The following is a 22,228-nucleotide window of genomic DNA, read 5'->3' as shown; positions in this document are numbered from 1 at the left end:
CACACCAAATCACGCTGTGATACTCCTCCCAGAGTGATCTATTTTTTCTACCATCAATATATTCATGGTGTTCCTTCCTCTTAAACTTCGTCTCCAAGCTTGAGTCTCCTCCGTAGAAGAAACTCTCGTCGTACTTGCTGGGGCAAGAGGAACTCTTGCTCCAACACATGGAGATGGTGAAGAAGCTAGCACTTTCCACTAGACCGCATCCTCATCCCTACTACATTCAATGGTTCAACAACAGTGGTAAGGTTAAGGTAACTCATATGCTGAGAGTACATTTTGCTTTAGGTTCTTATCATGATTATGTTGATTACGTTGTCGTACCTATGCAAGCATGCTCTATGTTGTTAGGTAGACCACGATAATATGATAAAGATTGTTTGGATCATGGTAGAGCAAATCAATACTCTTTCATGAACAAAGGAAAGAAGATCGTGTTACATCCTATGACTCCTGAATAATTTTGAAAGATGATTTTGCTAGAGCTAGCAAAAATTATGAGACCCCAAAATCTGAAAATCAGATTGTACCATGTGAGTTGGAGCAATCTCATAACCCAAATAAAACTGAACCGAGTCATTCTAAGGAAATAAAATTAAAAGGTTCCAGTATCCTTGCAACAAAAATCTGACATCTCAGCTTTAGATGTTCGAAATTCCACTTGTTACGGTTTGATATGCAAATACGCATTGTTTTCATTCGAGGATATTCCATCTTCTTTGCCTCTGACTGTTGCTAACCTTTTCTAGGAGTACACTGATGTATTTCCAAATGATGTACCACCAAGGCTACCACCAATTAGAGGTATTGAGCACCAAATTAACCTCATTCTAGGGGCCTCTTTGCCTAATCGTGCGCCATACAGAACCAATCTAGAAGAATCTAGGGAGATACAATGTCAAGTTCAAGAATTACTTGATAGAGGGTATGTGCGTGAGTCTCTTAGTCCTTGTGTTGGTCTAATCATTTTAGTGCCTAAGAAAGCTGGATCATGGAGGATATGTGTGGTTTGTAGAGCAATCAATAATATCACCATTAGATATTGTCATCTTATTCCTAAGTTAGATGATATACTTAATGAATTAAGTGGTTCTATGGTGTTTTCTAAAGTTGATTTGCGTAGTGGGTAACACCAGATTCGCATCAAGTATGGGGATGAATGGAAAACAACATTCAAAACTAAGTTTGGTTTATATGAGTGGTTAGTAATACTTTTTGGTTTAACTAATGCACCTAGCACCTTCATGAGATTAATGAACAGAGTTTTGCATGTTTTTATTGGTAGATTTGTGGTGGTATATTTTGATGACATTTTGATAGATAGCAAATCTTTAGAGGAACGCGTTAACCATTTATGTGCTATTTTTGATGCTTTACGTGACGCATGCTTATTTGGTAACTTTGATAAGTGCACTTTTTGTACGGATTGAGTTTCTTTTCTTGGCTATGTTGTTACTCCGTAGGGCATTGAAGTTGATCAGGCCAGGGTTGAGGCAATCCAGAGTTGGCCAACTCCTACCATGGTTACCCAGGTGATAAGTTTTCTAGGACTTGCTGGATTCTACCATCGATGATACGGAGGTGGCCCGATCTTCTCGGTAAGAGACAATGATAAAAGATGTGAAGTAGATGATGTCGCTAGCTGAACACTTGCACCATGTATGAACTCTCAACTCTTCAAAATACGCGCAACATACACACATGTAGATGATCGTCGCGAGACCACGAGTGACAATCACCAAGGATAAAGTAGTCTGCCCTCTACGGGTCATGGACTCTACTATATATACTACCTAGGAGTATGGAAACCGAATTGGACTCGTTACAACATAAAAAAGGAAACCTAAGCTAAAACCAATGTATTATTTTGATGACTGAGATCGACTCGATACGAATTTGGCAATGGGGCTAGATCCGTTGGAAATGTTACCAAATAAGCTTTCCAGAGGGTAATTACACAGCCCAATTCAACTTCGTATGAGAGACTTATGGTACTTCTAATCGATATCTGTTTGTCTGCAATAAACCGAGTTCGAGTTGACTTCAATCTTTCCTATTTTGCTGCTCCTTGATTGATTCCGTGTAGAACTTGAATAGAAAGTCTCCAATACCTTTGGAAAGTTCATGTACAGTTGCATATGACCTTTAGACACCTTGTGATAACCTTTTTTGTCCCACGCATCCCTCAGCTCTTCTTTGTCTATGTGCCAACAAACAATGGAGCTCTTCTTCCTCTTGTGCATCGTATTGATCCAAATACCTAAGGACAAGTAAATTACAAGATTGGGGTAGTATAAAATTCTCCTTAATTAATGATATACTCAATAAGAAACAAGTTGACCTGATTTTGTATTTTCTTGGCACGTGCTCTTGTAATTGGTCCAGTTAGCAACTTGATGCGTATATCTTGACCATTAGGTGGTGATGAAGAATATGTCGTAAGATTGTCCTCATCATCTCTCACCTCTTGAAAAGGTGTCGCCCTCGATGCTAGATCGTTACCACCGAAAAATGGTGATAAATCAGCAACATTGAATGTAGAGCTCACACCGTACTCATCTCCCAGAAGCTTGATCTTGTATGCATTGTCATTGATTCGCTGTAATACTTTAAACATTCCATCACCTCTTGGCAGTAGCTTTGACTTGCACCATTCTGGAAAATGATTTTTGCGATATTGTAACCACACTAAATCACCCGGTTCAAACAGTACCTTCTTCCTTTTCTTGTTTGCTTTCTCAGCATTGCACTTCGACTTCTTCTCAATTTCTTCTTTTGTTTTCAAATGTAATTTCTTGACATAGTCAGCTCGCTTTGACGCTTCCATATTTACTTGGTGTTTACTTGGAAGTGGCAGCAAATCAAGGTGGATTCACTCTAAGTTTCTCTCGCTCTTTCTCACTCTCGACGTGCACCTCAATTTTCTGCATTGAAGAATTCACAATCCGTTGCGGTGTAAGCGGCTTCAAGATGATCTCCTTATTATTCCATCGGAATGTATAGCATTTGGTATGCCCATCGTGAATAGCAGATCGGTCATATTGCCATGGCCGTCCCAACAGCAAGTGACAGACCGTCATAGGCACAACATCACAATCCACAGTGTTGGTGTACTTCCCAATAGTAAATGTCACACGTACCATATAGGTCACCTTCACTTCCTCTTTATCACTCAACCATTGCACATGATACGGCCGTGGATGTGGCAAAACTTCAAACCCAACTTATTGCACATGTCTTTGCTAGCCAAATTGTGACAACTACCTCAATCAATAATAACTTTGCACACAATGCCGTTATCAAGCTTTGCCCAAGTCTGAAACAAATTGCATCGTTGTTCGAGTGACGGTGATGGCATCACACTAAGTACTTTGGGTGTGCAAACAATGGAATACTACTCAGGGTTAGGAAACTCTGGATCACACTCACATTGCTCTATCTCATCAGTGTGCAAAAGTGGTGTTGCATCAAATAACTCGTCATCACTAGCAGAAACATACCCATCATCTGTAATAAGCATAACCTTTGTATTTGGGCAATCTTTCTGAAAATGGCCAATTCCTTTGCACTTGCAGCAAACCAAGTCATGTGAACGCCCTGTTGACCCCATAGTAGAGGCTGCGCTACTAGCAGGCATCGCTGGGTGACGTGTCGGTGGTGGAGTACTCTCAGGTTTCTTACTTGCTGAACTGCGCATTGCTAAATTGCTTCCAGTCTGAGGGCCTGTTTGTTTGAGCTTCTGCTTTTGAGCTTTTCTGAAAAGCTGTGCTTTTGGCTTGTCTGAAAAGCTGCTTTTGGAAATAGGCTGTTGGCTTCTACAATAAATTTTTGGCTTCTCAGCACATAGCTTCTCAGAAAAGCATATCTCAGCGAGCTTCTCAGCTTTAGTTCATTTTCCTCAGAAGCAGGCTTCTAGCTTCTCCAGAAGCCACTTCTCCAGAACCCTGTTTGTTCTTGCTTCTGGCTTCTGGCTTCTGCCAGTAGCAGAAGTAGAACCAGAAGCAGGAAACAAACAGGGCCTGAGTACTCTTGTTTGGCTGACTTATTTTGTATGGCTGCCCCACACTTGCTGAAAAACGTGAATGGGCAGCAAACTTTGCATCTTCACTAACTTGGCACTCAGCTTCACGCACTTGGTGTAGCAACTCAATCACATCATTGTAAGGATGGTGATTGACAATGCACTTGATGGCATAATTCACACCAGCTAGGAATCTTGCCATTGTTTGCTCTTCATTCTTGCGCACATCAGCATGTATCATGATGGTCTCCATCTCCTTGTGATACTCATCAATTGATTTGAGACCCTGTCATAGTCCTGTTAAATTCTCAAACAGTGAGCATTTGTAGTGACGAGGAACAAAACATGTACGCAAGTGTTGCTTCATTTGCTCCCATGTGATAATAGGCAACTCATGGCACTCCATCCACTTGTGAACAAAGTTCTCCCACCAATATGTAGCATAATCATCCAATCCATTGGACACAAGCAATAGCATCTTCTCATTGGAATAGTTGTTCATCCGGAATAGCTTATCAATTATCAGTTCCCATGTAAGGTAATCTTCCACATCCGTACCACCTAAAAAGATAGGAATAGCAAATTTGGGCTTATCAATAAAATCCTCGTCGATGTCCTATCTATGGTGATGCATGTTGTTGTTGTGGTGTTGCGGTTGCGGGGTTGTCGCTCATCGTAAGCGTCAGCGGGGAAATCACCATCGATGTAGAGCTCAGTGTCGTCAACCCAGCTACGTGCACCATGCATACGTGCAACAGCATTATGAATGCCTATGTTGACACCTCCTCCTTGGGCGCCGTTAAAAACATCGTTGCCCCGACCACACCGGGAAACAACAAGACACGCCGTTGCATCTTGCTGTGCCGCCAAACGATGAGCTTGTCACTGTTGTCGTTCCTCATCCATGCGAATAGCGCGCTCCTCCTTGGTCTCGGTGTGCTGAATAACTTGAGGCCTTGAACACTTGTGTCGTCGGCTCGTAGACCCCCACGCACATGGAGATTTGCAAACATAGCGCGCAACTCTTCAAAGTTGTTGATTTCTATACGCAGCTGTGTGACCTCCTCCCCAAGTGTGTTCAATCTACTCTGAACCTCCCTGAGTTCATCACGCACACCATTGTCACCATCTTGGAGTTGCTTTTGCAGCATCTCATGCAACCTAGTGTACTTAAACCATGTAACCGGTACATCCGGATTACGCGGATTCTCCTCTTGTCCTGACATGGCAAAAGCTCACAAATACCAAGTGAAAAATATATGTTGATATAAGTGAAACACTCAACGCTCACAGCTCACTATTATGAAACAAGACAAGCTTATTGTTCCAAAGTAAATTAAAGATAGCAGAAGTACACTCGTGACAGCAAACAATCAAGGACAACAACACACTCATAATGATAATAGGACTATTGCAACCAAGGAATGAGCTAAGAAGATGGCCAAACCAAGCTCATAATGCAATAGTTCAAGGAGAGACACTAGCAATTGCTCGAAATAACTGAGGGCACAAGATTGCTCAAAATAACCGTAGATTAGTTTCGTTTTTCTGTCCTCTACAACAAACAATAGTATCACAAAATTTTGATATCTTCCTAGCTGCTATTTCTTCAAGAACCAATATATCCTTTGTGTACAGTTGAACCTTTTGAGACTAGCAAATTGATTTGCTCAAGGGAATGCTCTTGTTTCCAGTTGTGCAGATTAGTTCTATCAATACAACACTCATATTTTGGATTTTATCTTGTATTTAGCCGAGAACAACAAAAAAGAAGTAAAACCAGTACAAAAGAGAAAAAATAGAAGAAAAAAGAGGCAAAGAAAGACATGCTCAATTGAATAATCCTCTTGTTGTTTTGTACAATCTTGTGCCCTCAGTTTTTTCGAGCAATTGCTAGTGTCTTTTCTTGAACTATTGCAATACGAGCTTGGTTTGGCCATCTTCTTAGCTCATCCCTTGGATGCAATAGACCCATTATCATTGTGAGTATGTTGCTGTCCTTGATCGTTCGCTGTCACGAGTGTACTTTTGTTATCTTTAATTTACTTCGGAACGGTAAGCTTGTCTTGTTCCAGAATAGTGAGTTGTGAGCGTTGAGTGTTCCACTTATATCCACATATATTTTTCACTTGGTATTTGTGAGCTTTTGCCATGTCAGGACAAGAGGAGGATCCACGTAATCCGGATGTACAGGTTTCATGGTCTGAGTACACTAGGCTATGTGAGATGCTGCAAAAGCAACTCCAAGATGGTGACAAAGGTGTGCGTGATGAGCTCGGGGAAGTTCAGACTGGATTGAACACACTCAGGGAGGAGGTCACACAGCTGCGTGCAGAAATCAACAACAACTTTGAAGAGTTGTGCTCTATGTTTGCAAATCTCCATGTGCGTGGGGGTGTACGGGCTGACGACACAAGTGTACACGCGCCTCAAGCTGTTCAGCACACTGAGACCGAGGAGGAGCACGCTTTTCGCATGGATGATGAACAACGACAGCGACAAGCTCGTTGTTTAGTGGCAAAGCAAGATGCAACGGCGCGTCTTGTTGCTTCCGGGCGTGGTCGAGGCAATGGTGTTTTTAACGGCACCCAAGGAGGAGGTGTCAACATAGGCGTTCATAATGCTGCTGCACATATGCATGGTGCACGTAGCAGGGCTGATGATGCTAAGCTCTCCACCGACGATCCCTGCTGATGCTTATGACGAGCGACAACCCCGCAACCGCAACAACAACGTGCATCACCATAGGCAGGACATCGACGAGGATTTTATTGCTAAGCCTAAATTTTCTATTCCTCTCTTTTCAGGTGGTATAGATGTGGAAGATTACCATACATGGGAACTGAAAATTGATATGCTATTCCGGATGAACAACTATTCCAACGAGAAGAAGCTATTACTTGCGTCCAATGGATTGGATGATTATGCCACACATTGGTGGGAGCAGTTTGTTCACAAGCGGATGGAGCACCATGAGTTTCCTATTATCACATGGGAGCAAATGAAGCAACACTTGCGTACATGTTTTGTTCCTCGTCACTACAAACACTCACTGTTTGAGAAGTTGACAGGGCTACGATAGGATCTCAAATCAATTTATGAGTATCATAAGGGGATGGAGACCATCATGATACATGCATGTGTGTGAGAATGAAGAACAAACAATGGCAAGATTCATAGCTGGTATGAATTATGCCATCAAGCGCATTGTCAGTCACCATCCTTACAATGATATTATTGAGTTGCTGCACCAAGCGCATGAAGCTGAGGGCCAAGTTAGTGAAGATGCAAAGTTTGCTGCCCATTCACGTTTTTCAGCAAGCATGGGGCAGCCATACAACATAAGTCAGCCAAACAAGAGTACTCAGTTTGAAAGCAATTTAGCAATGCGTAGTTTAGCAAGTAAGAAGCCTGAGAGTACACCACCACCGACACGTCGCCTAGCGATGCCTGCTGGTAGCGCAACCTTTTCTATGAGGTCAACAGGGCGTTTATGTGACTTGGTTTGCCATAAGTGCAAAGGAGTTGGCCATTTTCAGAAAGATTGCCCAAATACAAAGGTTATGCTTATTACAGATGATGGGTATGTTTCTGCTAGTGATGACGAGTTATTTGATGCAACACCAGTTTTGCACACTGATAGATGGAGCAATGTGAGTGTGATCCAGAGTTTCCTAATCCAGAGCAGTATTCCATTGTTTGCACACCCAAAGTGCTTAGTGTGATGCCATCACCATCACTCGAACATTGGTGCAGTTTGTTTTAGACTTGGACAAAGCTTGATAATGACAAGGTGTGCAAAGTTATAATTGATGGAGGTAGTTGTCACAATTTAGCCAGCAAAGACATGTCCAATAAGTTGGGTTTGAAGTATTTGCCACATCCACGGCCGTGTCTTGTGCAATGGTTGAGCGATAAAGAGGAAGTGAAGGTGACCTATATGGTGTGTGTGACATTTACTATTGGGTAGTACACCGACACTATGGAATGCGATGTTGTGCCTATGATAGTCTGTCACTTGTTGTTGGGACGGCCGTGACAATATGACCATTCTGCTATTCACGATGGGTGTACCAATCACTATACATTCTGATGGAACAATAAGGAGATCATCTTGAAGCCACCACAACAGATTGTGAATTCTTCAATGCAGAAAATTGAGGTGCACGTCGAGAGCGAGAAAGAGCGAGAGAGAAACATAGAGTGACTCCACCTTTGGTGAGTGAGCGCCACAAGCCAAATCTAAGTGGTACAAAGAAAAGTGAGGGAGAGAAGAATTTAGTAATGCTAGCCACCAAATCATAGATGAGAGAATTCAGTAAGGATTCTAATTTGGTGCACTTTGTACTGCTGTAAAAAGATGCATTACTTTTGACTAACAACGTGACTTTTCTTCCTAGTGTTGTTTCTTGTGTTTTGCAGGAATACAACGATGTGTTTCCGATGGAGGTGCCCACTGGTTTACCACCGATCAGAGGGATAGAGCATCAAATTGATTTGATTCTAGGCGCGACGCTACCTAATCGATCACCATACTGTACCAACCCCGAGGTAACGAAAGAAATTCAGAAACAAGTGCAAGAGCTTCTCTCGAAAGGGTATGTTCGCGAAATCTTAAGCCCTTGTGATGTTCCTGTTATTTTGGTTTCTAAGAAAGATGGTACATGGCACATGTGCATAGATTTTAGAGCGATTAGTAATATCACTATTCAATATCGTCACCCTATTCCTCGCTTAGATGACATGTTAGACGAATTGAGTGGTGCTGTTATTTTCTCTAAAATTGATTTCCGTAGTAGTTACCATCATATTAGGATAAAAGAAGGGGATGAGTGGAAAACAACCTTTAAAACAAAATTTGGTTTATATGAGTGGTTTGTCGTGCCGTTTGGTTTAACCAATGCGCCTAGTACTTTCATGCGACTAATGAATCATGTTTTAAGACATTTCATTGGTAAATTCGTAGGCGTGTACTTTGATGATATTTTGATTTATAGCTGTACTGAACCTGAATATATTGATCATATTCACCAAGTGCTAGAAGTCTTACATGATGCAAAGCTGTTTGGTAACTTAGAAAAATGCACTTTTTGCAGACATCGTGTGATATTTGTAGGATATGTGGTTTCAAAACAGAGAGTAGAAGTAGATGAATCTAAAATTGAAGCTATTAAAAAATTGACCTACACCTGTGAATGTTAATCAAATTCAGAGCTTTCATGGTCTCGCTGGTTTTTATCGGCGCTTTGTTAAAGATTTTAGCACCATCGCTGCCCCTTTGAATGAATTGACTAAAAAGAATGTTGAATTTCGTTGGGGGGAAGCACAACAAGCTGCTTTTGATGAGCTTAAGAAACGATTAACTGAGGCACTGTTACTTGTTTTACCTGATTGCACTAAGATTTTTGAAATTGAATGTGATGCTAGGGGAATTGGTATTGGTGGTGTTTCACTGTAGGAGGGTAGACCGGTAGCGTACTTCAGCAAGAAACTGAATGGTTCCCAATTGAATTATCCGGTCTATGATAAGGAGCTTTATGCGTTAGTGCGAGTGTTACAAGTCTGGCAACATTATTTATGGCCTAAGGAGTTTATTATGCATTCTGACCATGAATCCTTAAAATATTTGAAGGGTCAATCTAAACTGAACCATCGTCATGCTAAGTGGGTTGAATTCATTAAGTCGTTTCCTTACATTGTAAAATATAAGAAGGGAAAAGAAAATGTGGTTGCTAATACTATTTCTAGGAAAAATGTGCTTTTAAATCGTTTAGATGTGCAAGATCCTGGTTTAGAGAGTTTGCGTCATTTATATGCTAATGACCATGATTTCGCTATTCCCTATGCACACTGCAAGGAGGGGAAGGGTGGGAAAAATATTATTTACATGATGGATTTTTGTTTCGTGCTTACAAATTATGCGTTCCACAATCGTTCGTATGTTTGCTCTTGCTGTAGGAATCTCATGCAGGTGGATTGACGGGGCATTTTGGACATGACAAGATATTGTCTATGCTGAGTGATCATTTTTTTGGCCTAAAATGAGGCGTGATGTGGAAAGGCATGTGCAACGATGTATTACTTGCCACAAGGACAAATCGAAGTAAAATCTACACGGGTTATATACTCCTCTACCTGTTCCTAATGCAGCATGGGAGGATATTAGTATGGATTTTATTTTAGAATTGCCTAGAACAGGGGGGGGGGGGAGATTCTTTTTTTGCTGTTGTGGATCGATTTTTGAAGTTGGCATAGTTCATTCCGTGCCACAAGAGCAACGATGTGTCGCATGTTGCTAACTTATTTTTCAAGGAGATCGTGAGGTTGCATGGTGTGCCACGTACCATTGTGTAGGAACTCTGTTCATGAGCTACTTCTGGAAGACACTTTGGAGTAAATTAGGGACGAAGTTGTTATTCAGCACAACTTGTCATCTCCAAACTAATGGTCAAACGAAAGTGGTGAACCGCACACTTTCATCACTGCTAAGGACCATAATCAAGAAGAATCTAAGAGAGTGGGAGGACTGTTTGCCACACGTGTAATTCGCTTATAACCGGGATATGCACTCCACTACCAGTTGTGTCCTTTTTAGGTGGTGTATGGTTTTAAACCGATTATGCCGCTTGATTTGCTGCCAGTTCCAAGTCAACACCAAGTAAATATGGAAGCGTCAAAGCGAGCTGACTATGTCAAGAAATTACATTTGAAACAAAAGAAGAAATCAAGAAGAAGGTGAAGTACAATTCTGAGAAAGCAAACAAGAAAAGGAAGAAGGTACTATTTGAACTGGGCAATTTAGTGTGGTTACATTACGCAAAGATCATTTTCCAGAACAACGCAAGTCAAAGCTGCTGCCAAAAGCTGATGAACCGTTTAACGTATTACAGCGAATCAATGACAATGCATACAAGATTGAGCTTCCAGGAGATGAGTACGGTGTCAGCTCTACATTCAATGTTGTTGATTTATCACCGTTTTTTGGTGGTAACAATCTAGCGTCGAGGGCAACGCCTTTTCAAGCGGGGGGAGATGATGAGGACAACCTTATGACACATTCTTCACCGCCACCTAATGATCAAGATATACACATCGAGTTGCCAACTGGACCAATTACAAGAGCACGTGCCAAGAAAATACAAGATCAAGTGAACTTGTTTCTTAATGACCATATCATTAATATTAAGGAGAATTTTATACTACCCCAATCTTTTAATTTACTTGTGCTTAAGTATTTAGATCAATACGATGCACAAGAGGAAGAAGAGCTACATTGTTTGTTGGCACATGGACAAAGAAGAGCTGAGGGATGCGTGGGAGAAAAAGGTTATCACAAGGTGTCTAAAAGTCATATGCAGTGTACATGCACTTTCCAAAGGAATTGGAGAGTTTCCTTTCAAGTTCTATACGGTATCAATCAAGGCATAGCGAAATAGGAAAGATTGAAGCCGACTCGAACTCGGTTTATTGCGACCAAACAGATGTCGATTAGAAGTACCATAAGGCTCTCATACAAAATTGGATTGGCTATGTAAATACCCTCTGGAAAGCTTATTTGATAACCTTTCCAACGGATCCAGCCCCATTGCCAAGTTCGTATCGAGTCGGCCTTAGTCATCGAAATAATACGTCGGTCTTAGCTTAGGTTTCATTTTTTATGATGTAACGAGTTCAATTCGGTTTCCATAGTCCTAGATAGTATATATAGTGGAGTCCACGACCCATAGAGGGCGGACCACTTTATGCATAAGATTGAGGCATAGCTATTGCTTGTTCTTTCATACCAGCGTTCATGGGAGGATAGCTGAGAGAGAATTAGGTGATCATTGTTTATTGTTCTACAATCCAAGGTCACGTTGTCGTTCCGCTGGGAATTGGGGACTTGGTGATCGTCACTCGTGGCCTCGCGATGATCATCTACAGGTGTGTGTTAGGCGTATTTCGAAGAGTTGAGGGTTCGCACATTGGTGCGAGTGTTCAACTAGCGACATCGTCTACTTTGCATCTTTTATCGTTGGCTCTTCCTGAGAAGATCGGGCCACCCCCGTATCAAGAATGAATCTGAAAATCAGCAAGTAGCGAAACAAAATTTTCCACCCTGAAAGGAGGTGACAACTTCTAAGTCCAATGGAATTGTTATGCTTGCTACAAAATCTGGCCTTACTGAAATTTATGACAATGAGCTGCCATGCTATGCTTTGATATGCAAAGATGCTTTAGTTTCACTAGATGATATATCTTGCCTCCTACTATTGCTAACCTTATGCAGTAGTTTGTGAGGTTTTTCCAGCTGAAGTACCCCTATGATTACCACCAATTCGAGGAATAGAAAATCAAATTGATTAGATTCTGAGAGCAACTTTGACAAACCGTGCTACATATAGGACTAACCCAGAAGAGACTAAGGAAATTCAACGACAAGTCCAAGACCTTTTGGGTCGTGGATTTGTACAAGAAAGCCTTAGTCCTTATGTTGTTCATGTTTTTACTAGGCTAGATGACATGCTTGATAAGTTGAGTGGTTCTATAATTTTCACTAAAATTGACTTGCGAAGTGGTTACCACCAGATTAGAATGAAACTTGGAGATGAATGGAAAACTGCATTTTAAACTAAGTTTCGCTTGTATGAGTATGTGCTTTCATTGGAAGATTTGTGGTGGTATATTTTGACGATATCTTGATTTATAGTAAGTCACATGAGTCACACTTTAATCATCTACGTGTTGTTTTTAATGCTTTTAGAGATGCATGTTTGTTCGGTAATCTAGAAAAGTGCATCTTTTGCAAGAATTGAGTCTCTTTTCTTGGCAATGTTGTTACTCTATAGGGAATAGAAGTGGATGAAGAAAAAATTGAAGCCATAAAGAGCTGATCAATCCCTGAGACTGTTACTTAAGTGAGAAGTTTTCATGGTCTTCTGGGTTTCTATCAGTGCTTTGTGCGGGATTTCAGCATCATTGCTGCCCTATTGAATGAATTGACGAAGAAAGGAGTGGTTTTCAAGTGAGGACCTACACAAGAAAAAGCATTCAAGTTGTTGAAAGAGAAACTTACTCATGCTCCTTTATTCCAACTCCCTGATTTTGGTAAGACCTTTAAGCTAGAGTGTGATGCTAGCGGGATTAAAATTGGAGGTGTGCTAATTCAAGAAGGTAAACCTATTGCTTATTTCATAGATAAATTAAGTGGGATAAGTCTGAATTATTCTACATATGATAAAGAATTGTATGCTTTAGTTCATGTGCTTGAAACTTGTCAACATTACCTATGACCCAAAGAATTTGTTATACATTCTGATCATGAGTCACTGAAACATATTAGGAGTCAAGCTAAATTGAATAAACGACATGCTAAATAGGTTGAATTTATTGAGTCTTTTCCCTATGTCATAAAGCATAAGAAAGAAAAGGATAATATGATTGCTGATGCGCTTTCTAAGCGTTATACCATGTTATCTCAACTTAATCATAAGATTTTTGGGTTAGAGACTATTAAGGACTTATATGCTACTGATTTAGACTTTAAAGAAGTGCTTGAATATTGTAAAGAAAGAAAAATATGGAATAAATATTTGCTGAATGAAGGATTGTTCTATCGTGCTAACAAGCTATGCATTCTAGCTAGCACTGTTCGTCTTTTGTTGTTACAAGAGACGCATGGAGGAGTATTGATGGCACAGAGAAAAGGAGACTGAGGATGTGGTGGCCACCCACTTCTTTTGGCGAAAGATGAGGCGTGATGTCGAGCGCTACATTTTACGTGGTACCACATGCAACAAAGCTAAGTCTCGCTTAAATCCACATGATCTTTACCTCTTCCTGTTCCTAGTGCACCATGGGAGGATATATTTGTGGATTTTGTTTTAGAATTGCCTAGGACAATGAGGGGGAGGGATAGCATATTTTTAGTTGTGGATAGTTTTTCTAAAATCGCACATTTTATACCTTGTCATAAGAGCGATGATACTATAAACATAGCTGATTTGTTTTATAGGAAAATTATTCGATTATATGGAGTGCTAAATACTATTATCTCAGATTATCACGCAAAGTTTTTGAGTCACTTTTGGAGATCACTTCAGAATAAATTGGGGACAAAGGTACTGTTTTCTACTACGTGTCATCCCCAGAACGACGGTCAAATAAAGGTTGTCAATTGTACATTATCGACCATGTTATGGGCTGTTCTAAAGAAAAATTTGAGGATATGGGAAGAGTGTTTATCGTATATTGAATTTGCTTATAATAGGTCGGTACACTCCACCACCAAGGTAAGTCTGTTTCAGGTAGTGTATGGATTTAATCCCCGATCTCCTATTGATTACTATCTTTGCCTACTTTTGAAAGACTTAATTTAGATGTAAGAAACATACTGAATTTATTCTTAAGTTGCATGAAATAAAAAAAAAGAATATAGAGAGTATGACTGAAAAGTATAGGATTACTGGAAATAAAGGTAGGAAGGAAATAAAATTTGAACCGGGTAATTTACTTTGGTTGCATTTGAGGAAGGATAGGTTTCCAGAACTAAGAAAATCAAAGTTTATGTCTAGAGCTGATTGACCATTTAAGATAATTGAGAAAATCAATGACAATGCATACAAATTAGACTTACCTGTAGAATTTAGGGTTAGTCCCACATTTAACATTTCAGATTTGAAGCACTACTTAGGAGAAGAAGAAGAGCTTAAGTCGAGGATGACTCCAATTAAAGAGGGGAGGATGATGAGCCCATGGACAATTATAAGAGCACGTACACGATAATTAGACCACCAGGTGAACTCGTTTTTCACTGTTCATGCTTCCTAGGATGGATTACTATTGAATTCTTGTGATGTTTTACTGCTTAGGAACATGGGAGAAGCACCACAACCTTAATCGTACATCACCCCTTGAAGACCACATCTACTCGAACTTGAGGCTGAGCTCTAGTCGTGGTCGTGATCGAAGTCGTGGTCGAGTCTCAAGACAATACGTTAGTAAAACAGGCATAACTCTCTCATATGAAGTCTATTTTAGACGATCTTAGACATTCTGGAAAGCTTATGATGAGCCATTTCCAATGGATATGAGCTCGACCAAATACTCCTTATAGTTTAGTCGGAGTCAAATAAATAAGGTGCTACACCACTATTTTGAACCTAGTTGGGTTTTGTAATCGTGTCGAGGTTGGAGTCCCGGTTGTGTACACCTCTTTTCACAGCAACACAACCCTAGGTCGACCTCCTCATATCCCCTTATAAATTTACAGTAGTCATCATAGTTTAGGTTCGGGTTTAGCTTAGATTATTCTGTTTTAGACAGTTTCACCGTTTATCAGTTTGTTGAACCCCAACTCGAGTCTTCGTTGGTAATCAGCAATATTCAGATTGCATCTACTGTTCTTGCTTGTGTTCTCGATTTGCTAGCAAGAAAAACCCTCTTGGCGAGGTCAACTACGTTTTGGCATGGTTGATAACTATGAAGTAGTGGTGTAGTGGTTGCAATGGTTCTTAATCTGTTCTGATTGGAGTCTTTGGATCATTAACGTCGAAGCTCCACCAAATCGACTTATCGTACCAAATCGACTGCGTTTTGGCATAGTTGATAACTACGGAATTTAGTAGCATTAAAATATCATAACAATTTAGTAGTAACCCATCTAAGGAAACATGAACAATGAGAAACGAGTTCACTTGGTGGTCTAATTGTCGTGCACGTGCTCTTGTAATTAGACCTTGTATGATTTGAGGATTATTGACAGTATTGATCGTATCCGAAGGAGCCATTGGCTCATTATTCTTGGTCTCCTCCAAGGCCTAACGGAGCTCTGCTACCTCATCTCGAGCCTCGTCATGGTCGCGACAAGGGCCTGGCACCGCGCACACCCCAACGCCCTCGCCAAAATCAGTTGCTGCAGAACATAGCATAGGGAACGATAAGATGAGATACCAAAATCCACGAAACTCCGGTTAACTGCCTACCTCCAGACGTGCCTCCACTTTCTCTAGAAGACCCCGGGCCAGCAATTGCTCAATCTCTCCACTCCTGAGGAGAGATGAGGCCGAGGCAAAAGCCTTCAATTCCTCCAAGCATAGCACAAAGTCATCTGGGATCAGGACCTCAAGGTTGGGACCCCCCCCCCTCAACTGTTACAGAGGCAGCTCTTGCAGAGGGTTCAGTGCCATAAACACCAGTCACAAGACCAAGAGGTCATAAACTGGCTCGAAATCTCGTGGTGGTGAAATCACGCCCTTCATGGTGACTATAGGGGACACCTCTGGATGGGTTGTTGATTCCTGCTGAGGCCCCGTAACCTCGGGAATGGGAGTTGAGGACCCGTCTATCCCCATGCCTCCTAGAAACACCAAAAAATTACAGAAGTCAAGACTCCTTGTGCATCACCATGACAGAACAGAAGCCTACAAGGCGGGAGCTACCTTACCAATGCCTCGGGTTTCTCTGACCAAGGGACCCGTGACCTCCTCATCATCAGAGGGCATCAGCCCCCACCTTGTGCAGAAATCTAGGGAGGCTTCACCGCCTCCCCCTCTAGTCTGGCAGTGGCCAACAAGGTCTGGAAGGGCAAGGCCCTTCCCATGATCACCTCCTTTGGGCTAGGCCCCATCTTCGGCTAGGCCGCCTATGCTTTCGGTGCTCCCGACCTCTAACATTTTGTTCCGCCTAATGACGCCTCAGATGGCTCGGCCTCCGAGCCAGCCCGTGAGCCTTCAGAGGTCAGTGGGGGCTGAGCTCAAGGTGGGCTGGCAGGGGTTACAGAGGCTGTGGTGCCAAAAACCCTGCGCCCCTGCTTCCTAGCAACCTTGGGCTCCGGTGGTTTTGACCGCGCTAGGGCATCCATCCCGAGACGAAGGCATACGTGGTTGTGCTGCTCCCCGCTTCTAACCATGCTTATGCGTTGGTTCCACATTGTGGTGGTTGCTAGCCCAAGAACTCCTCCATGATTTCCAGCGAAAGGTAGTTCTCTGAAAGAAAAAGGTGTTTCGCATCTATGAATTTAAATCTAGACAACGAAGAGGACTCACCAGAACTGTTGGTGGGCCCAGAGTATATGCTCGGCTCTTCTTCCCCACCTTGCTCAAAGACATGATTCCAATCCGCCCGAAGGGGTCGGACATGCAGCATAGTGAACTCCTTCGTGAGATCACTCATACTCATCCTTTTGGCCACCCTTTGGAGGAGCATCAGCCGCGAAGCAAGCTGGACATCTAAGATATCCAGCACCGAGGCCTGGACGTACAAGATGTCACGGTTTGTAGAGGGAAGGGGGGATCCAAAGCCAACATCATAGTAAAACCATCGCTCTGACCACCCAGTTTACCACTGGCTATTGTTGGCCTTCGCCAGAAACACATCCACTCTGGCCAGAGCTAGAAGTTCACGCTCCCAAAGCTGAGGACCTTCATCACTCCATCCTACATCCAAGTCTTTGGTTGGCAACTCATGTAATGAAGGGCGGCAAAAAGGTCCGCCCTCCTTTCACACCCATCCGCTCACATAGCCCACTCGAAGATGGCTAGGCAGATGATGGCGTTGACGTGGAGCTATGGGAGCTCCACGTAGAAGTAGCGGAGCACCCCATCGACCAGCGACACGGCTGGGAAGCCCAAAGCCAGGTCTAAAAAGGCTTCGAACACTACGGTCTCATGGCCCAGAGGCTCTAGAACCTCCTCTCCCTGCGGAGCTCGAGCGACGGATCTGGAGGGGATTTACTCCTCATCAACCATCTGGTCGAGCTCGGTGTCGTCGATGGCGGATCCTCCTAGTACAGCGGCCTGTTAGGGATATTTCCTGCTAGCGCAGTAGAGCTCCATGCCCACCGATGGCCTAGGTAGTGACAAAAGAATCGGCGCCCCCTGGGTGTCCGCCACCCCATGCGCATCAATGGTCCTGCTTGTCGCCAACATATCGGTTCCGCCCTAGGCACTAGAACTAGCCATACGAATCTCTGCGAGGTGCCAAAAGACACGAGGCGGTCAAGAAGATGGGAGAATAGTGACCGGTGGATGCGTGCATGTGCTAGTGCAGGAGCTGCCGGATGCAGATGCAGATGAGAATAAGGCGCAGAGCAAGGTTGTCGTTTGGCCTAGACCCTCTCCTTATAAAGATAAGGGAGGAGTTATCCCAGCTAGAGAAATGCACTCACGCCCCGTCCCTTCACCCACAAGCCCACAGTCATGGAGGAGCGGAACAGCTCCCCACGACCCTTTAATGACAAAGCACCACATACCCCACTATCGCTCCACACGGAGTAATAACACCATCAACCGCGGGTCGCATTTAATGTCCCCCCTCATGTCGAATGATCAGTTCTGTTTGATTGTCCTAGACCTTTCAAAGCAATTCAAGCGATACGAAGGACCATAGGCCATCAGTTGCAGTGTCAGGAACAGCCAGAGGCCTGCTCCAAGAAAAACTGCGAGGCCAACCTGCATGAGGGTCTACTATTGGCGGTCGTCCTTAAGGACCCCCGATGCCCCTTGGCCCAGCCAGCTAGTGCCTATGGACCTTAGGTCCCAGAATGCCTTTCGGATGGTGAGGCTTCGAAGGCGCCCGGGCCTGCGTAGGCTCTGCGAGACTTGAGGAGTGAGTCATCACGATTGGAGAGAAGTCAACCATAGGGGGCCTGCCAACCATCCTCCGCCTACAAGGAAGTGATCGTCATTTAATGCTGATGTACGTAGGAGCCATCCTAACATCCTAGGGCAAGTAGGAGCTAGCCTGACACCTTGGCGACCGGCCGAGCACCATGCCCTTCGGGCCACTTGTGCCTCTGTATTTTCCATAGCAGATAGTATCTTCTGATTAAGGGTAAATGCATCCTACCTAGACCCATGCCATGTGATTCGACCGACCCTGGGTCCATGTGGGATAGCGATGGTTTGTATATCTATCTGTGTAAGCGTATACTTGTATATTTACACCCTAGATAGCTATAAATACCGATCCGTGGCCATCAAACCTCGGGATGAATCCTTGAATGATCAATACATATGGTTTTCCCCCTATCCACTTCTTCTCCATGCTTGAGCCATTCGTGTGAGTCTGCTCTCACCGTACTTCTTCGTGGAATACATTTTCTTTCATCAGCAATCATCGTTAGGGATCTCTTGACCTTCGAGATAGGCTCGGAATGGCATCCTCCAAGTCGGTTCGCGTTCGAGTAGAGCAGTTTCTGTGTCTACGGACCTGCCTCGCTAACATGACTAGACTATTGGTTGAGTTAGGCAGCATCTATACTCAAGGCAATTGAGACAGATGATATGAGGATTTTCTCGGCAAAGACTCCCACATATGTTGGTGAACGAAACGAAGCGAACCTGGCGAGTTCGTCGGCAGTGGAGTTGTCACCTCATTTAGATAAGCCGCCATGTTATCGTCTATGCACTGGTACTCCTTTTGCACTTTCTTTATGACTACCTATGAGTCCCCTTTCACGAGTAATTTCCTGATTCCATGTGAAGTAGCTATGCGGAGCTCGTTTAACAGTCCCTCGTATTCTGCAACATTATTGAAAGCTTTAAAATTTAATTGCATAATGTACCTAAGTTTGTCCCCTGTTGGAGAGTTGAGTACGATGCTAGCCCCTAAGCCTTGAAGTGTAAGTGATCCATCAAAGAAAATCATCCAATGGTCCTCTACCACATTTGGTTTTGTTTCTATAACGTTTGTGCACGGTGCATAATCAACGTTGAACTCGTTGAGCTCAACCTTGCGCGATTTGTCCCATAGCCTCCGTATTGCGTATAACATCCTTTAGTGGATACGTCGTCACGACAGTGACCTTGTGCACTTGGAAATAATGTCGTAGCTTCCGAGAAGTACAACAACTTTTTCCTTGTGGGTATCGTAGTTTTGCATCGCGTAGGACTTCACTCACATAGTAAACCAGCCTCTGGACCTTGGCCTTCTTCTCAAGACATTTCCATTTTACCAATAGGACCGTAGTTACAACTTGTGGGGTAGCTGCAATGTACAAAAAGAGCTCATCTTTGTCGTTAGGCGGGGTTGGAATTAAAGAGACGATAAATACCTTTTCAAGTCTTGAAAAACCTTCTCCACATCTTCTATCCACTCGAACCGGTCATGTTTCTTCAGCAGATTGAAGAAAGGCATCCCTTACTTGCCCATCCTGCTGTAACACCCTAGGGGCTACAAGACCTAGAATGCCACTAACTATACGACCTATAGCTGAACTTATAGAAAAATCAATAGCATCTCCTCTTAATTTTAAGTAATGCAGGAGCAACTACATAGATAAACAATATGTGAGGCATAGCACACTAGCATTTAAAATTACCCTAACAAGGATCAAGAGTAAACTATTAATTTCAATATCACAACAACACTATAATCTTCGAGCACACGACTCTAACAACTAAAGATAATTTATTATTACAACTCATTGATATTAAGTGCAGACATGAAGTGCAAGACGTGCTTCTAATCCCTTCCCTCCATGCTAGCATCAAGAACAACCTGGGGGAAAAATTGCAAGAGTGAGATTGGAATATCTCAGCAAGTGAACCACTTTAACAAGATATTTAAATCACAATAAATAACAATTTAATATTGTAACAAGTATTCAGAAGAGCATCATGATAACAACATTCATAGCATCTTGATTCTACAACAGTTTTAAAGCTCCACTTCTTCATGTTAAGCAATATGTGATCATAACAAAACTATGACATCATAAGTTTGTAAAAGAACTACTCCTCAACTCAAATAACCTATGATTCATAAGGAACAATAGATAACAACCCACCAAACCACCGACATATATAACCCTAGAAAAACTGTAAGTGTAGGTGTTGCACATGATTCAACATAAGCACAAAAAAATGAAATAACTTCTATAGTGCATATGAATGCCATGCAAAACCACATATAAAATCTTCATAATTCTAAAAGCCATACCGCAATGTATATCACCACTGAGAAGCGTCACTTCTCATAATAACTTCCAAAGCATCTGTAACGTATCCAACAATCATTTACATAGCAACTTTGATATATAATGCTTCCACATGAATAATCTTCAATGATTATAAATAAAATTCACATGCATGCAATATAATGAATATGTTCACCGCCTTCATACCCAACAATGTATGAAGCTGCATCAATTACGGCAATATATGATGATATACCGATACAGTTGCAACCATAAGATCACGACATAACATCAAGAGCACTCTGGAAATAGTCATATAACTTTCTCACCGACCTGGCTTATGCACTCCACAATAGTTATATGACTTTCTCATCGACCTGGATCAAATGCAAAACAATGAAATGCGATGCAGCTGATATATAACAATCGTAAGAAAGAGAACCACATTGTTCAACATCCTCCACATATCCACATATAAGGCATACTTAGAAATAAATGACATAAGTTATGATCATCAATATGTATCAACATGTATAACATACTTCAAATTGTTGAATAGACTACTCCACTATAAGGTCTCATATAAAACTGTTTCTACGCAAAACATAGACATGATAAGTACTACACATATGCCAACTCCTGATTCACCGCTTTAAATAGTAAGACTGCATTATCAACTACTTATGACCATATAAAATAGTCTAAGTTATGAACTTCACTTAAACCCCTACTTTCATGATGTAAGGACTTAGGTACAACCTTCATTTAGATATGAACGAGACAACATGTCCATTTTATCTTCCATTTAGTATGGTTTTCCAACCTACTTCACTACCACTTTTGTAAACTTCTACATAACCTGTATCATTATCCTCATGTATTCCAGCCATTGAAAGGTAAAAGGTGTGGATGTTCTAAAAGATTCTAAAACCACCAAAATCGACATAACCACTGCACTAAGGTTCATCGGCAATGAAGCCCTTAAGGAAACAAATAATATTTATTATAATAATTAAAGTTAGTCATTTCACGGATGGGCCACATAAACAAGCATCACACGTAAGCAATATATCAACAACCAATTCTGAATTTTTAAAGCTGTCATAAAGGAGTATCATCATACAAGCATTAAGCAATGTACTAACAATATAGCTACATTACCACCTTCTTATCCGAACCTTCCAACATAAATAGCACAGCAGACACAATACCTCAAATTATTGAATATAATCATGTGTGCTGCATTTTAAAGATGTCGGTAGTAAAAATAACAGGTTAAAGTTGTAGCAACGCAACAGCTACATTCA

The sequence above is a fragment of the Phragmites australis genome, chromosome 19 (assembly GCF_958298935.1).
Source record: "Phragmites australis chromosome 19, lpPhrAust1.1, whole genome shotgun sequence".
NCBI classification, from domain to species: domain Eukaryota; kingdom Viridiplantae; phylum Streptophyta; class Magnoliopsida; order Poales; family Poaceae; genus Phragmites; species Phragmites australis.
The sequence above is the reverse complement of the archived record's forward strand: the minus strand, read 5'-3'. Positions refer to the sequence as shown.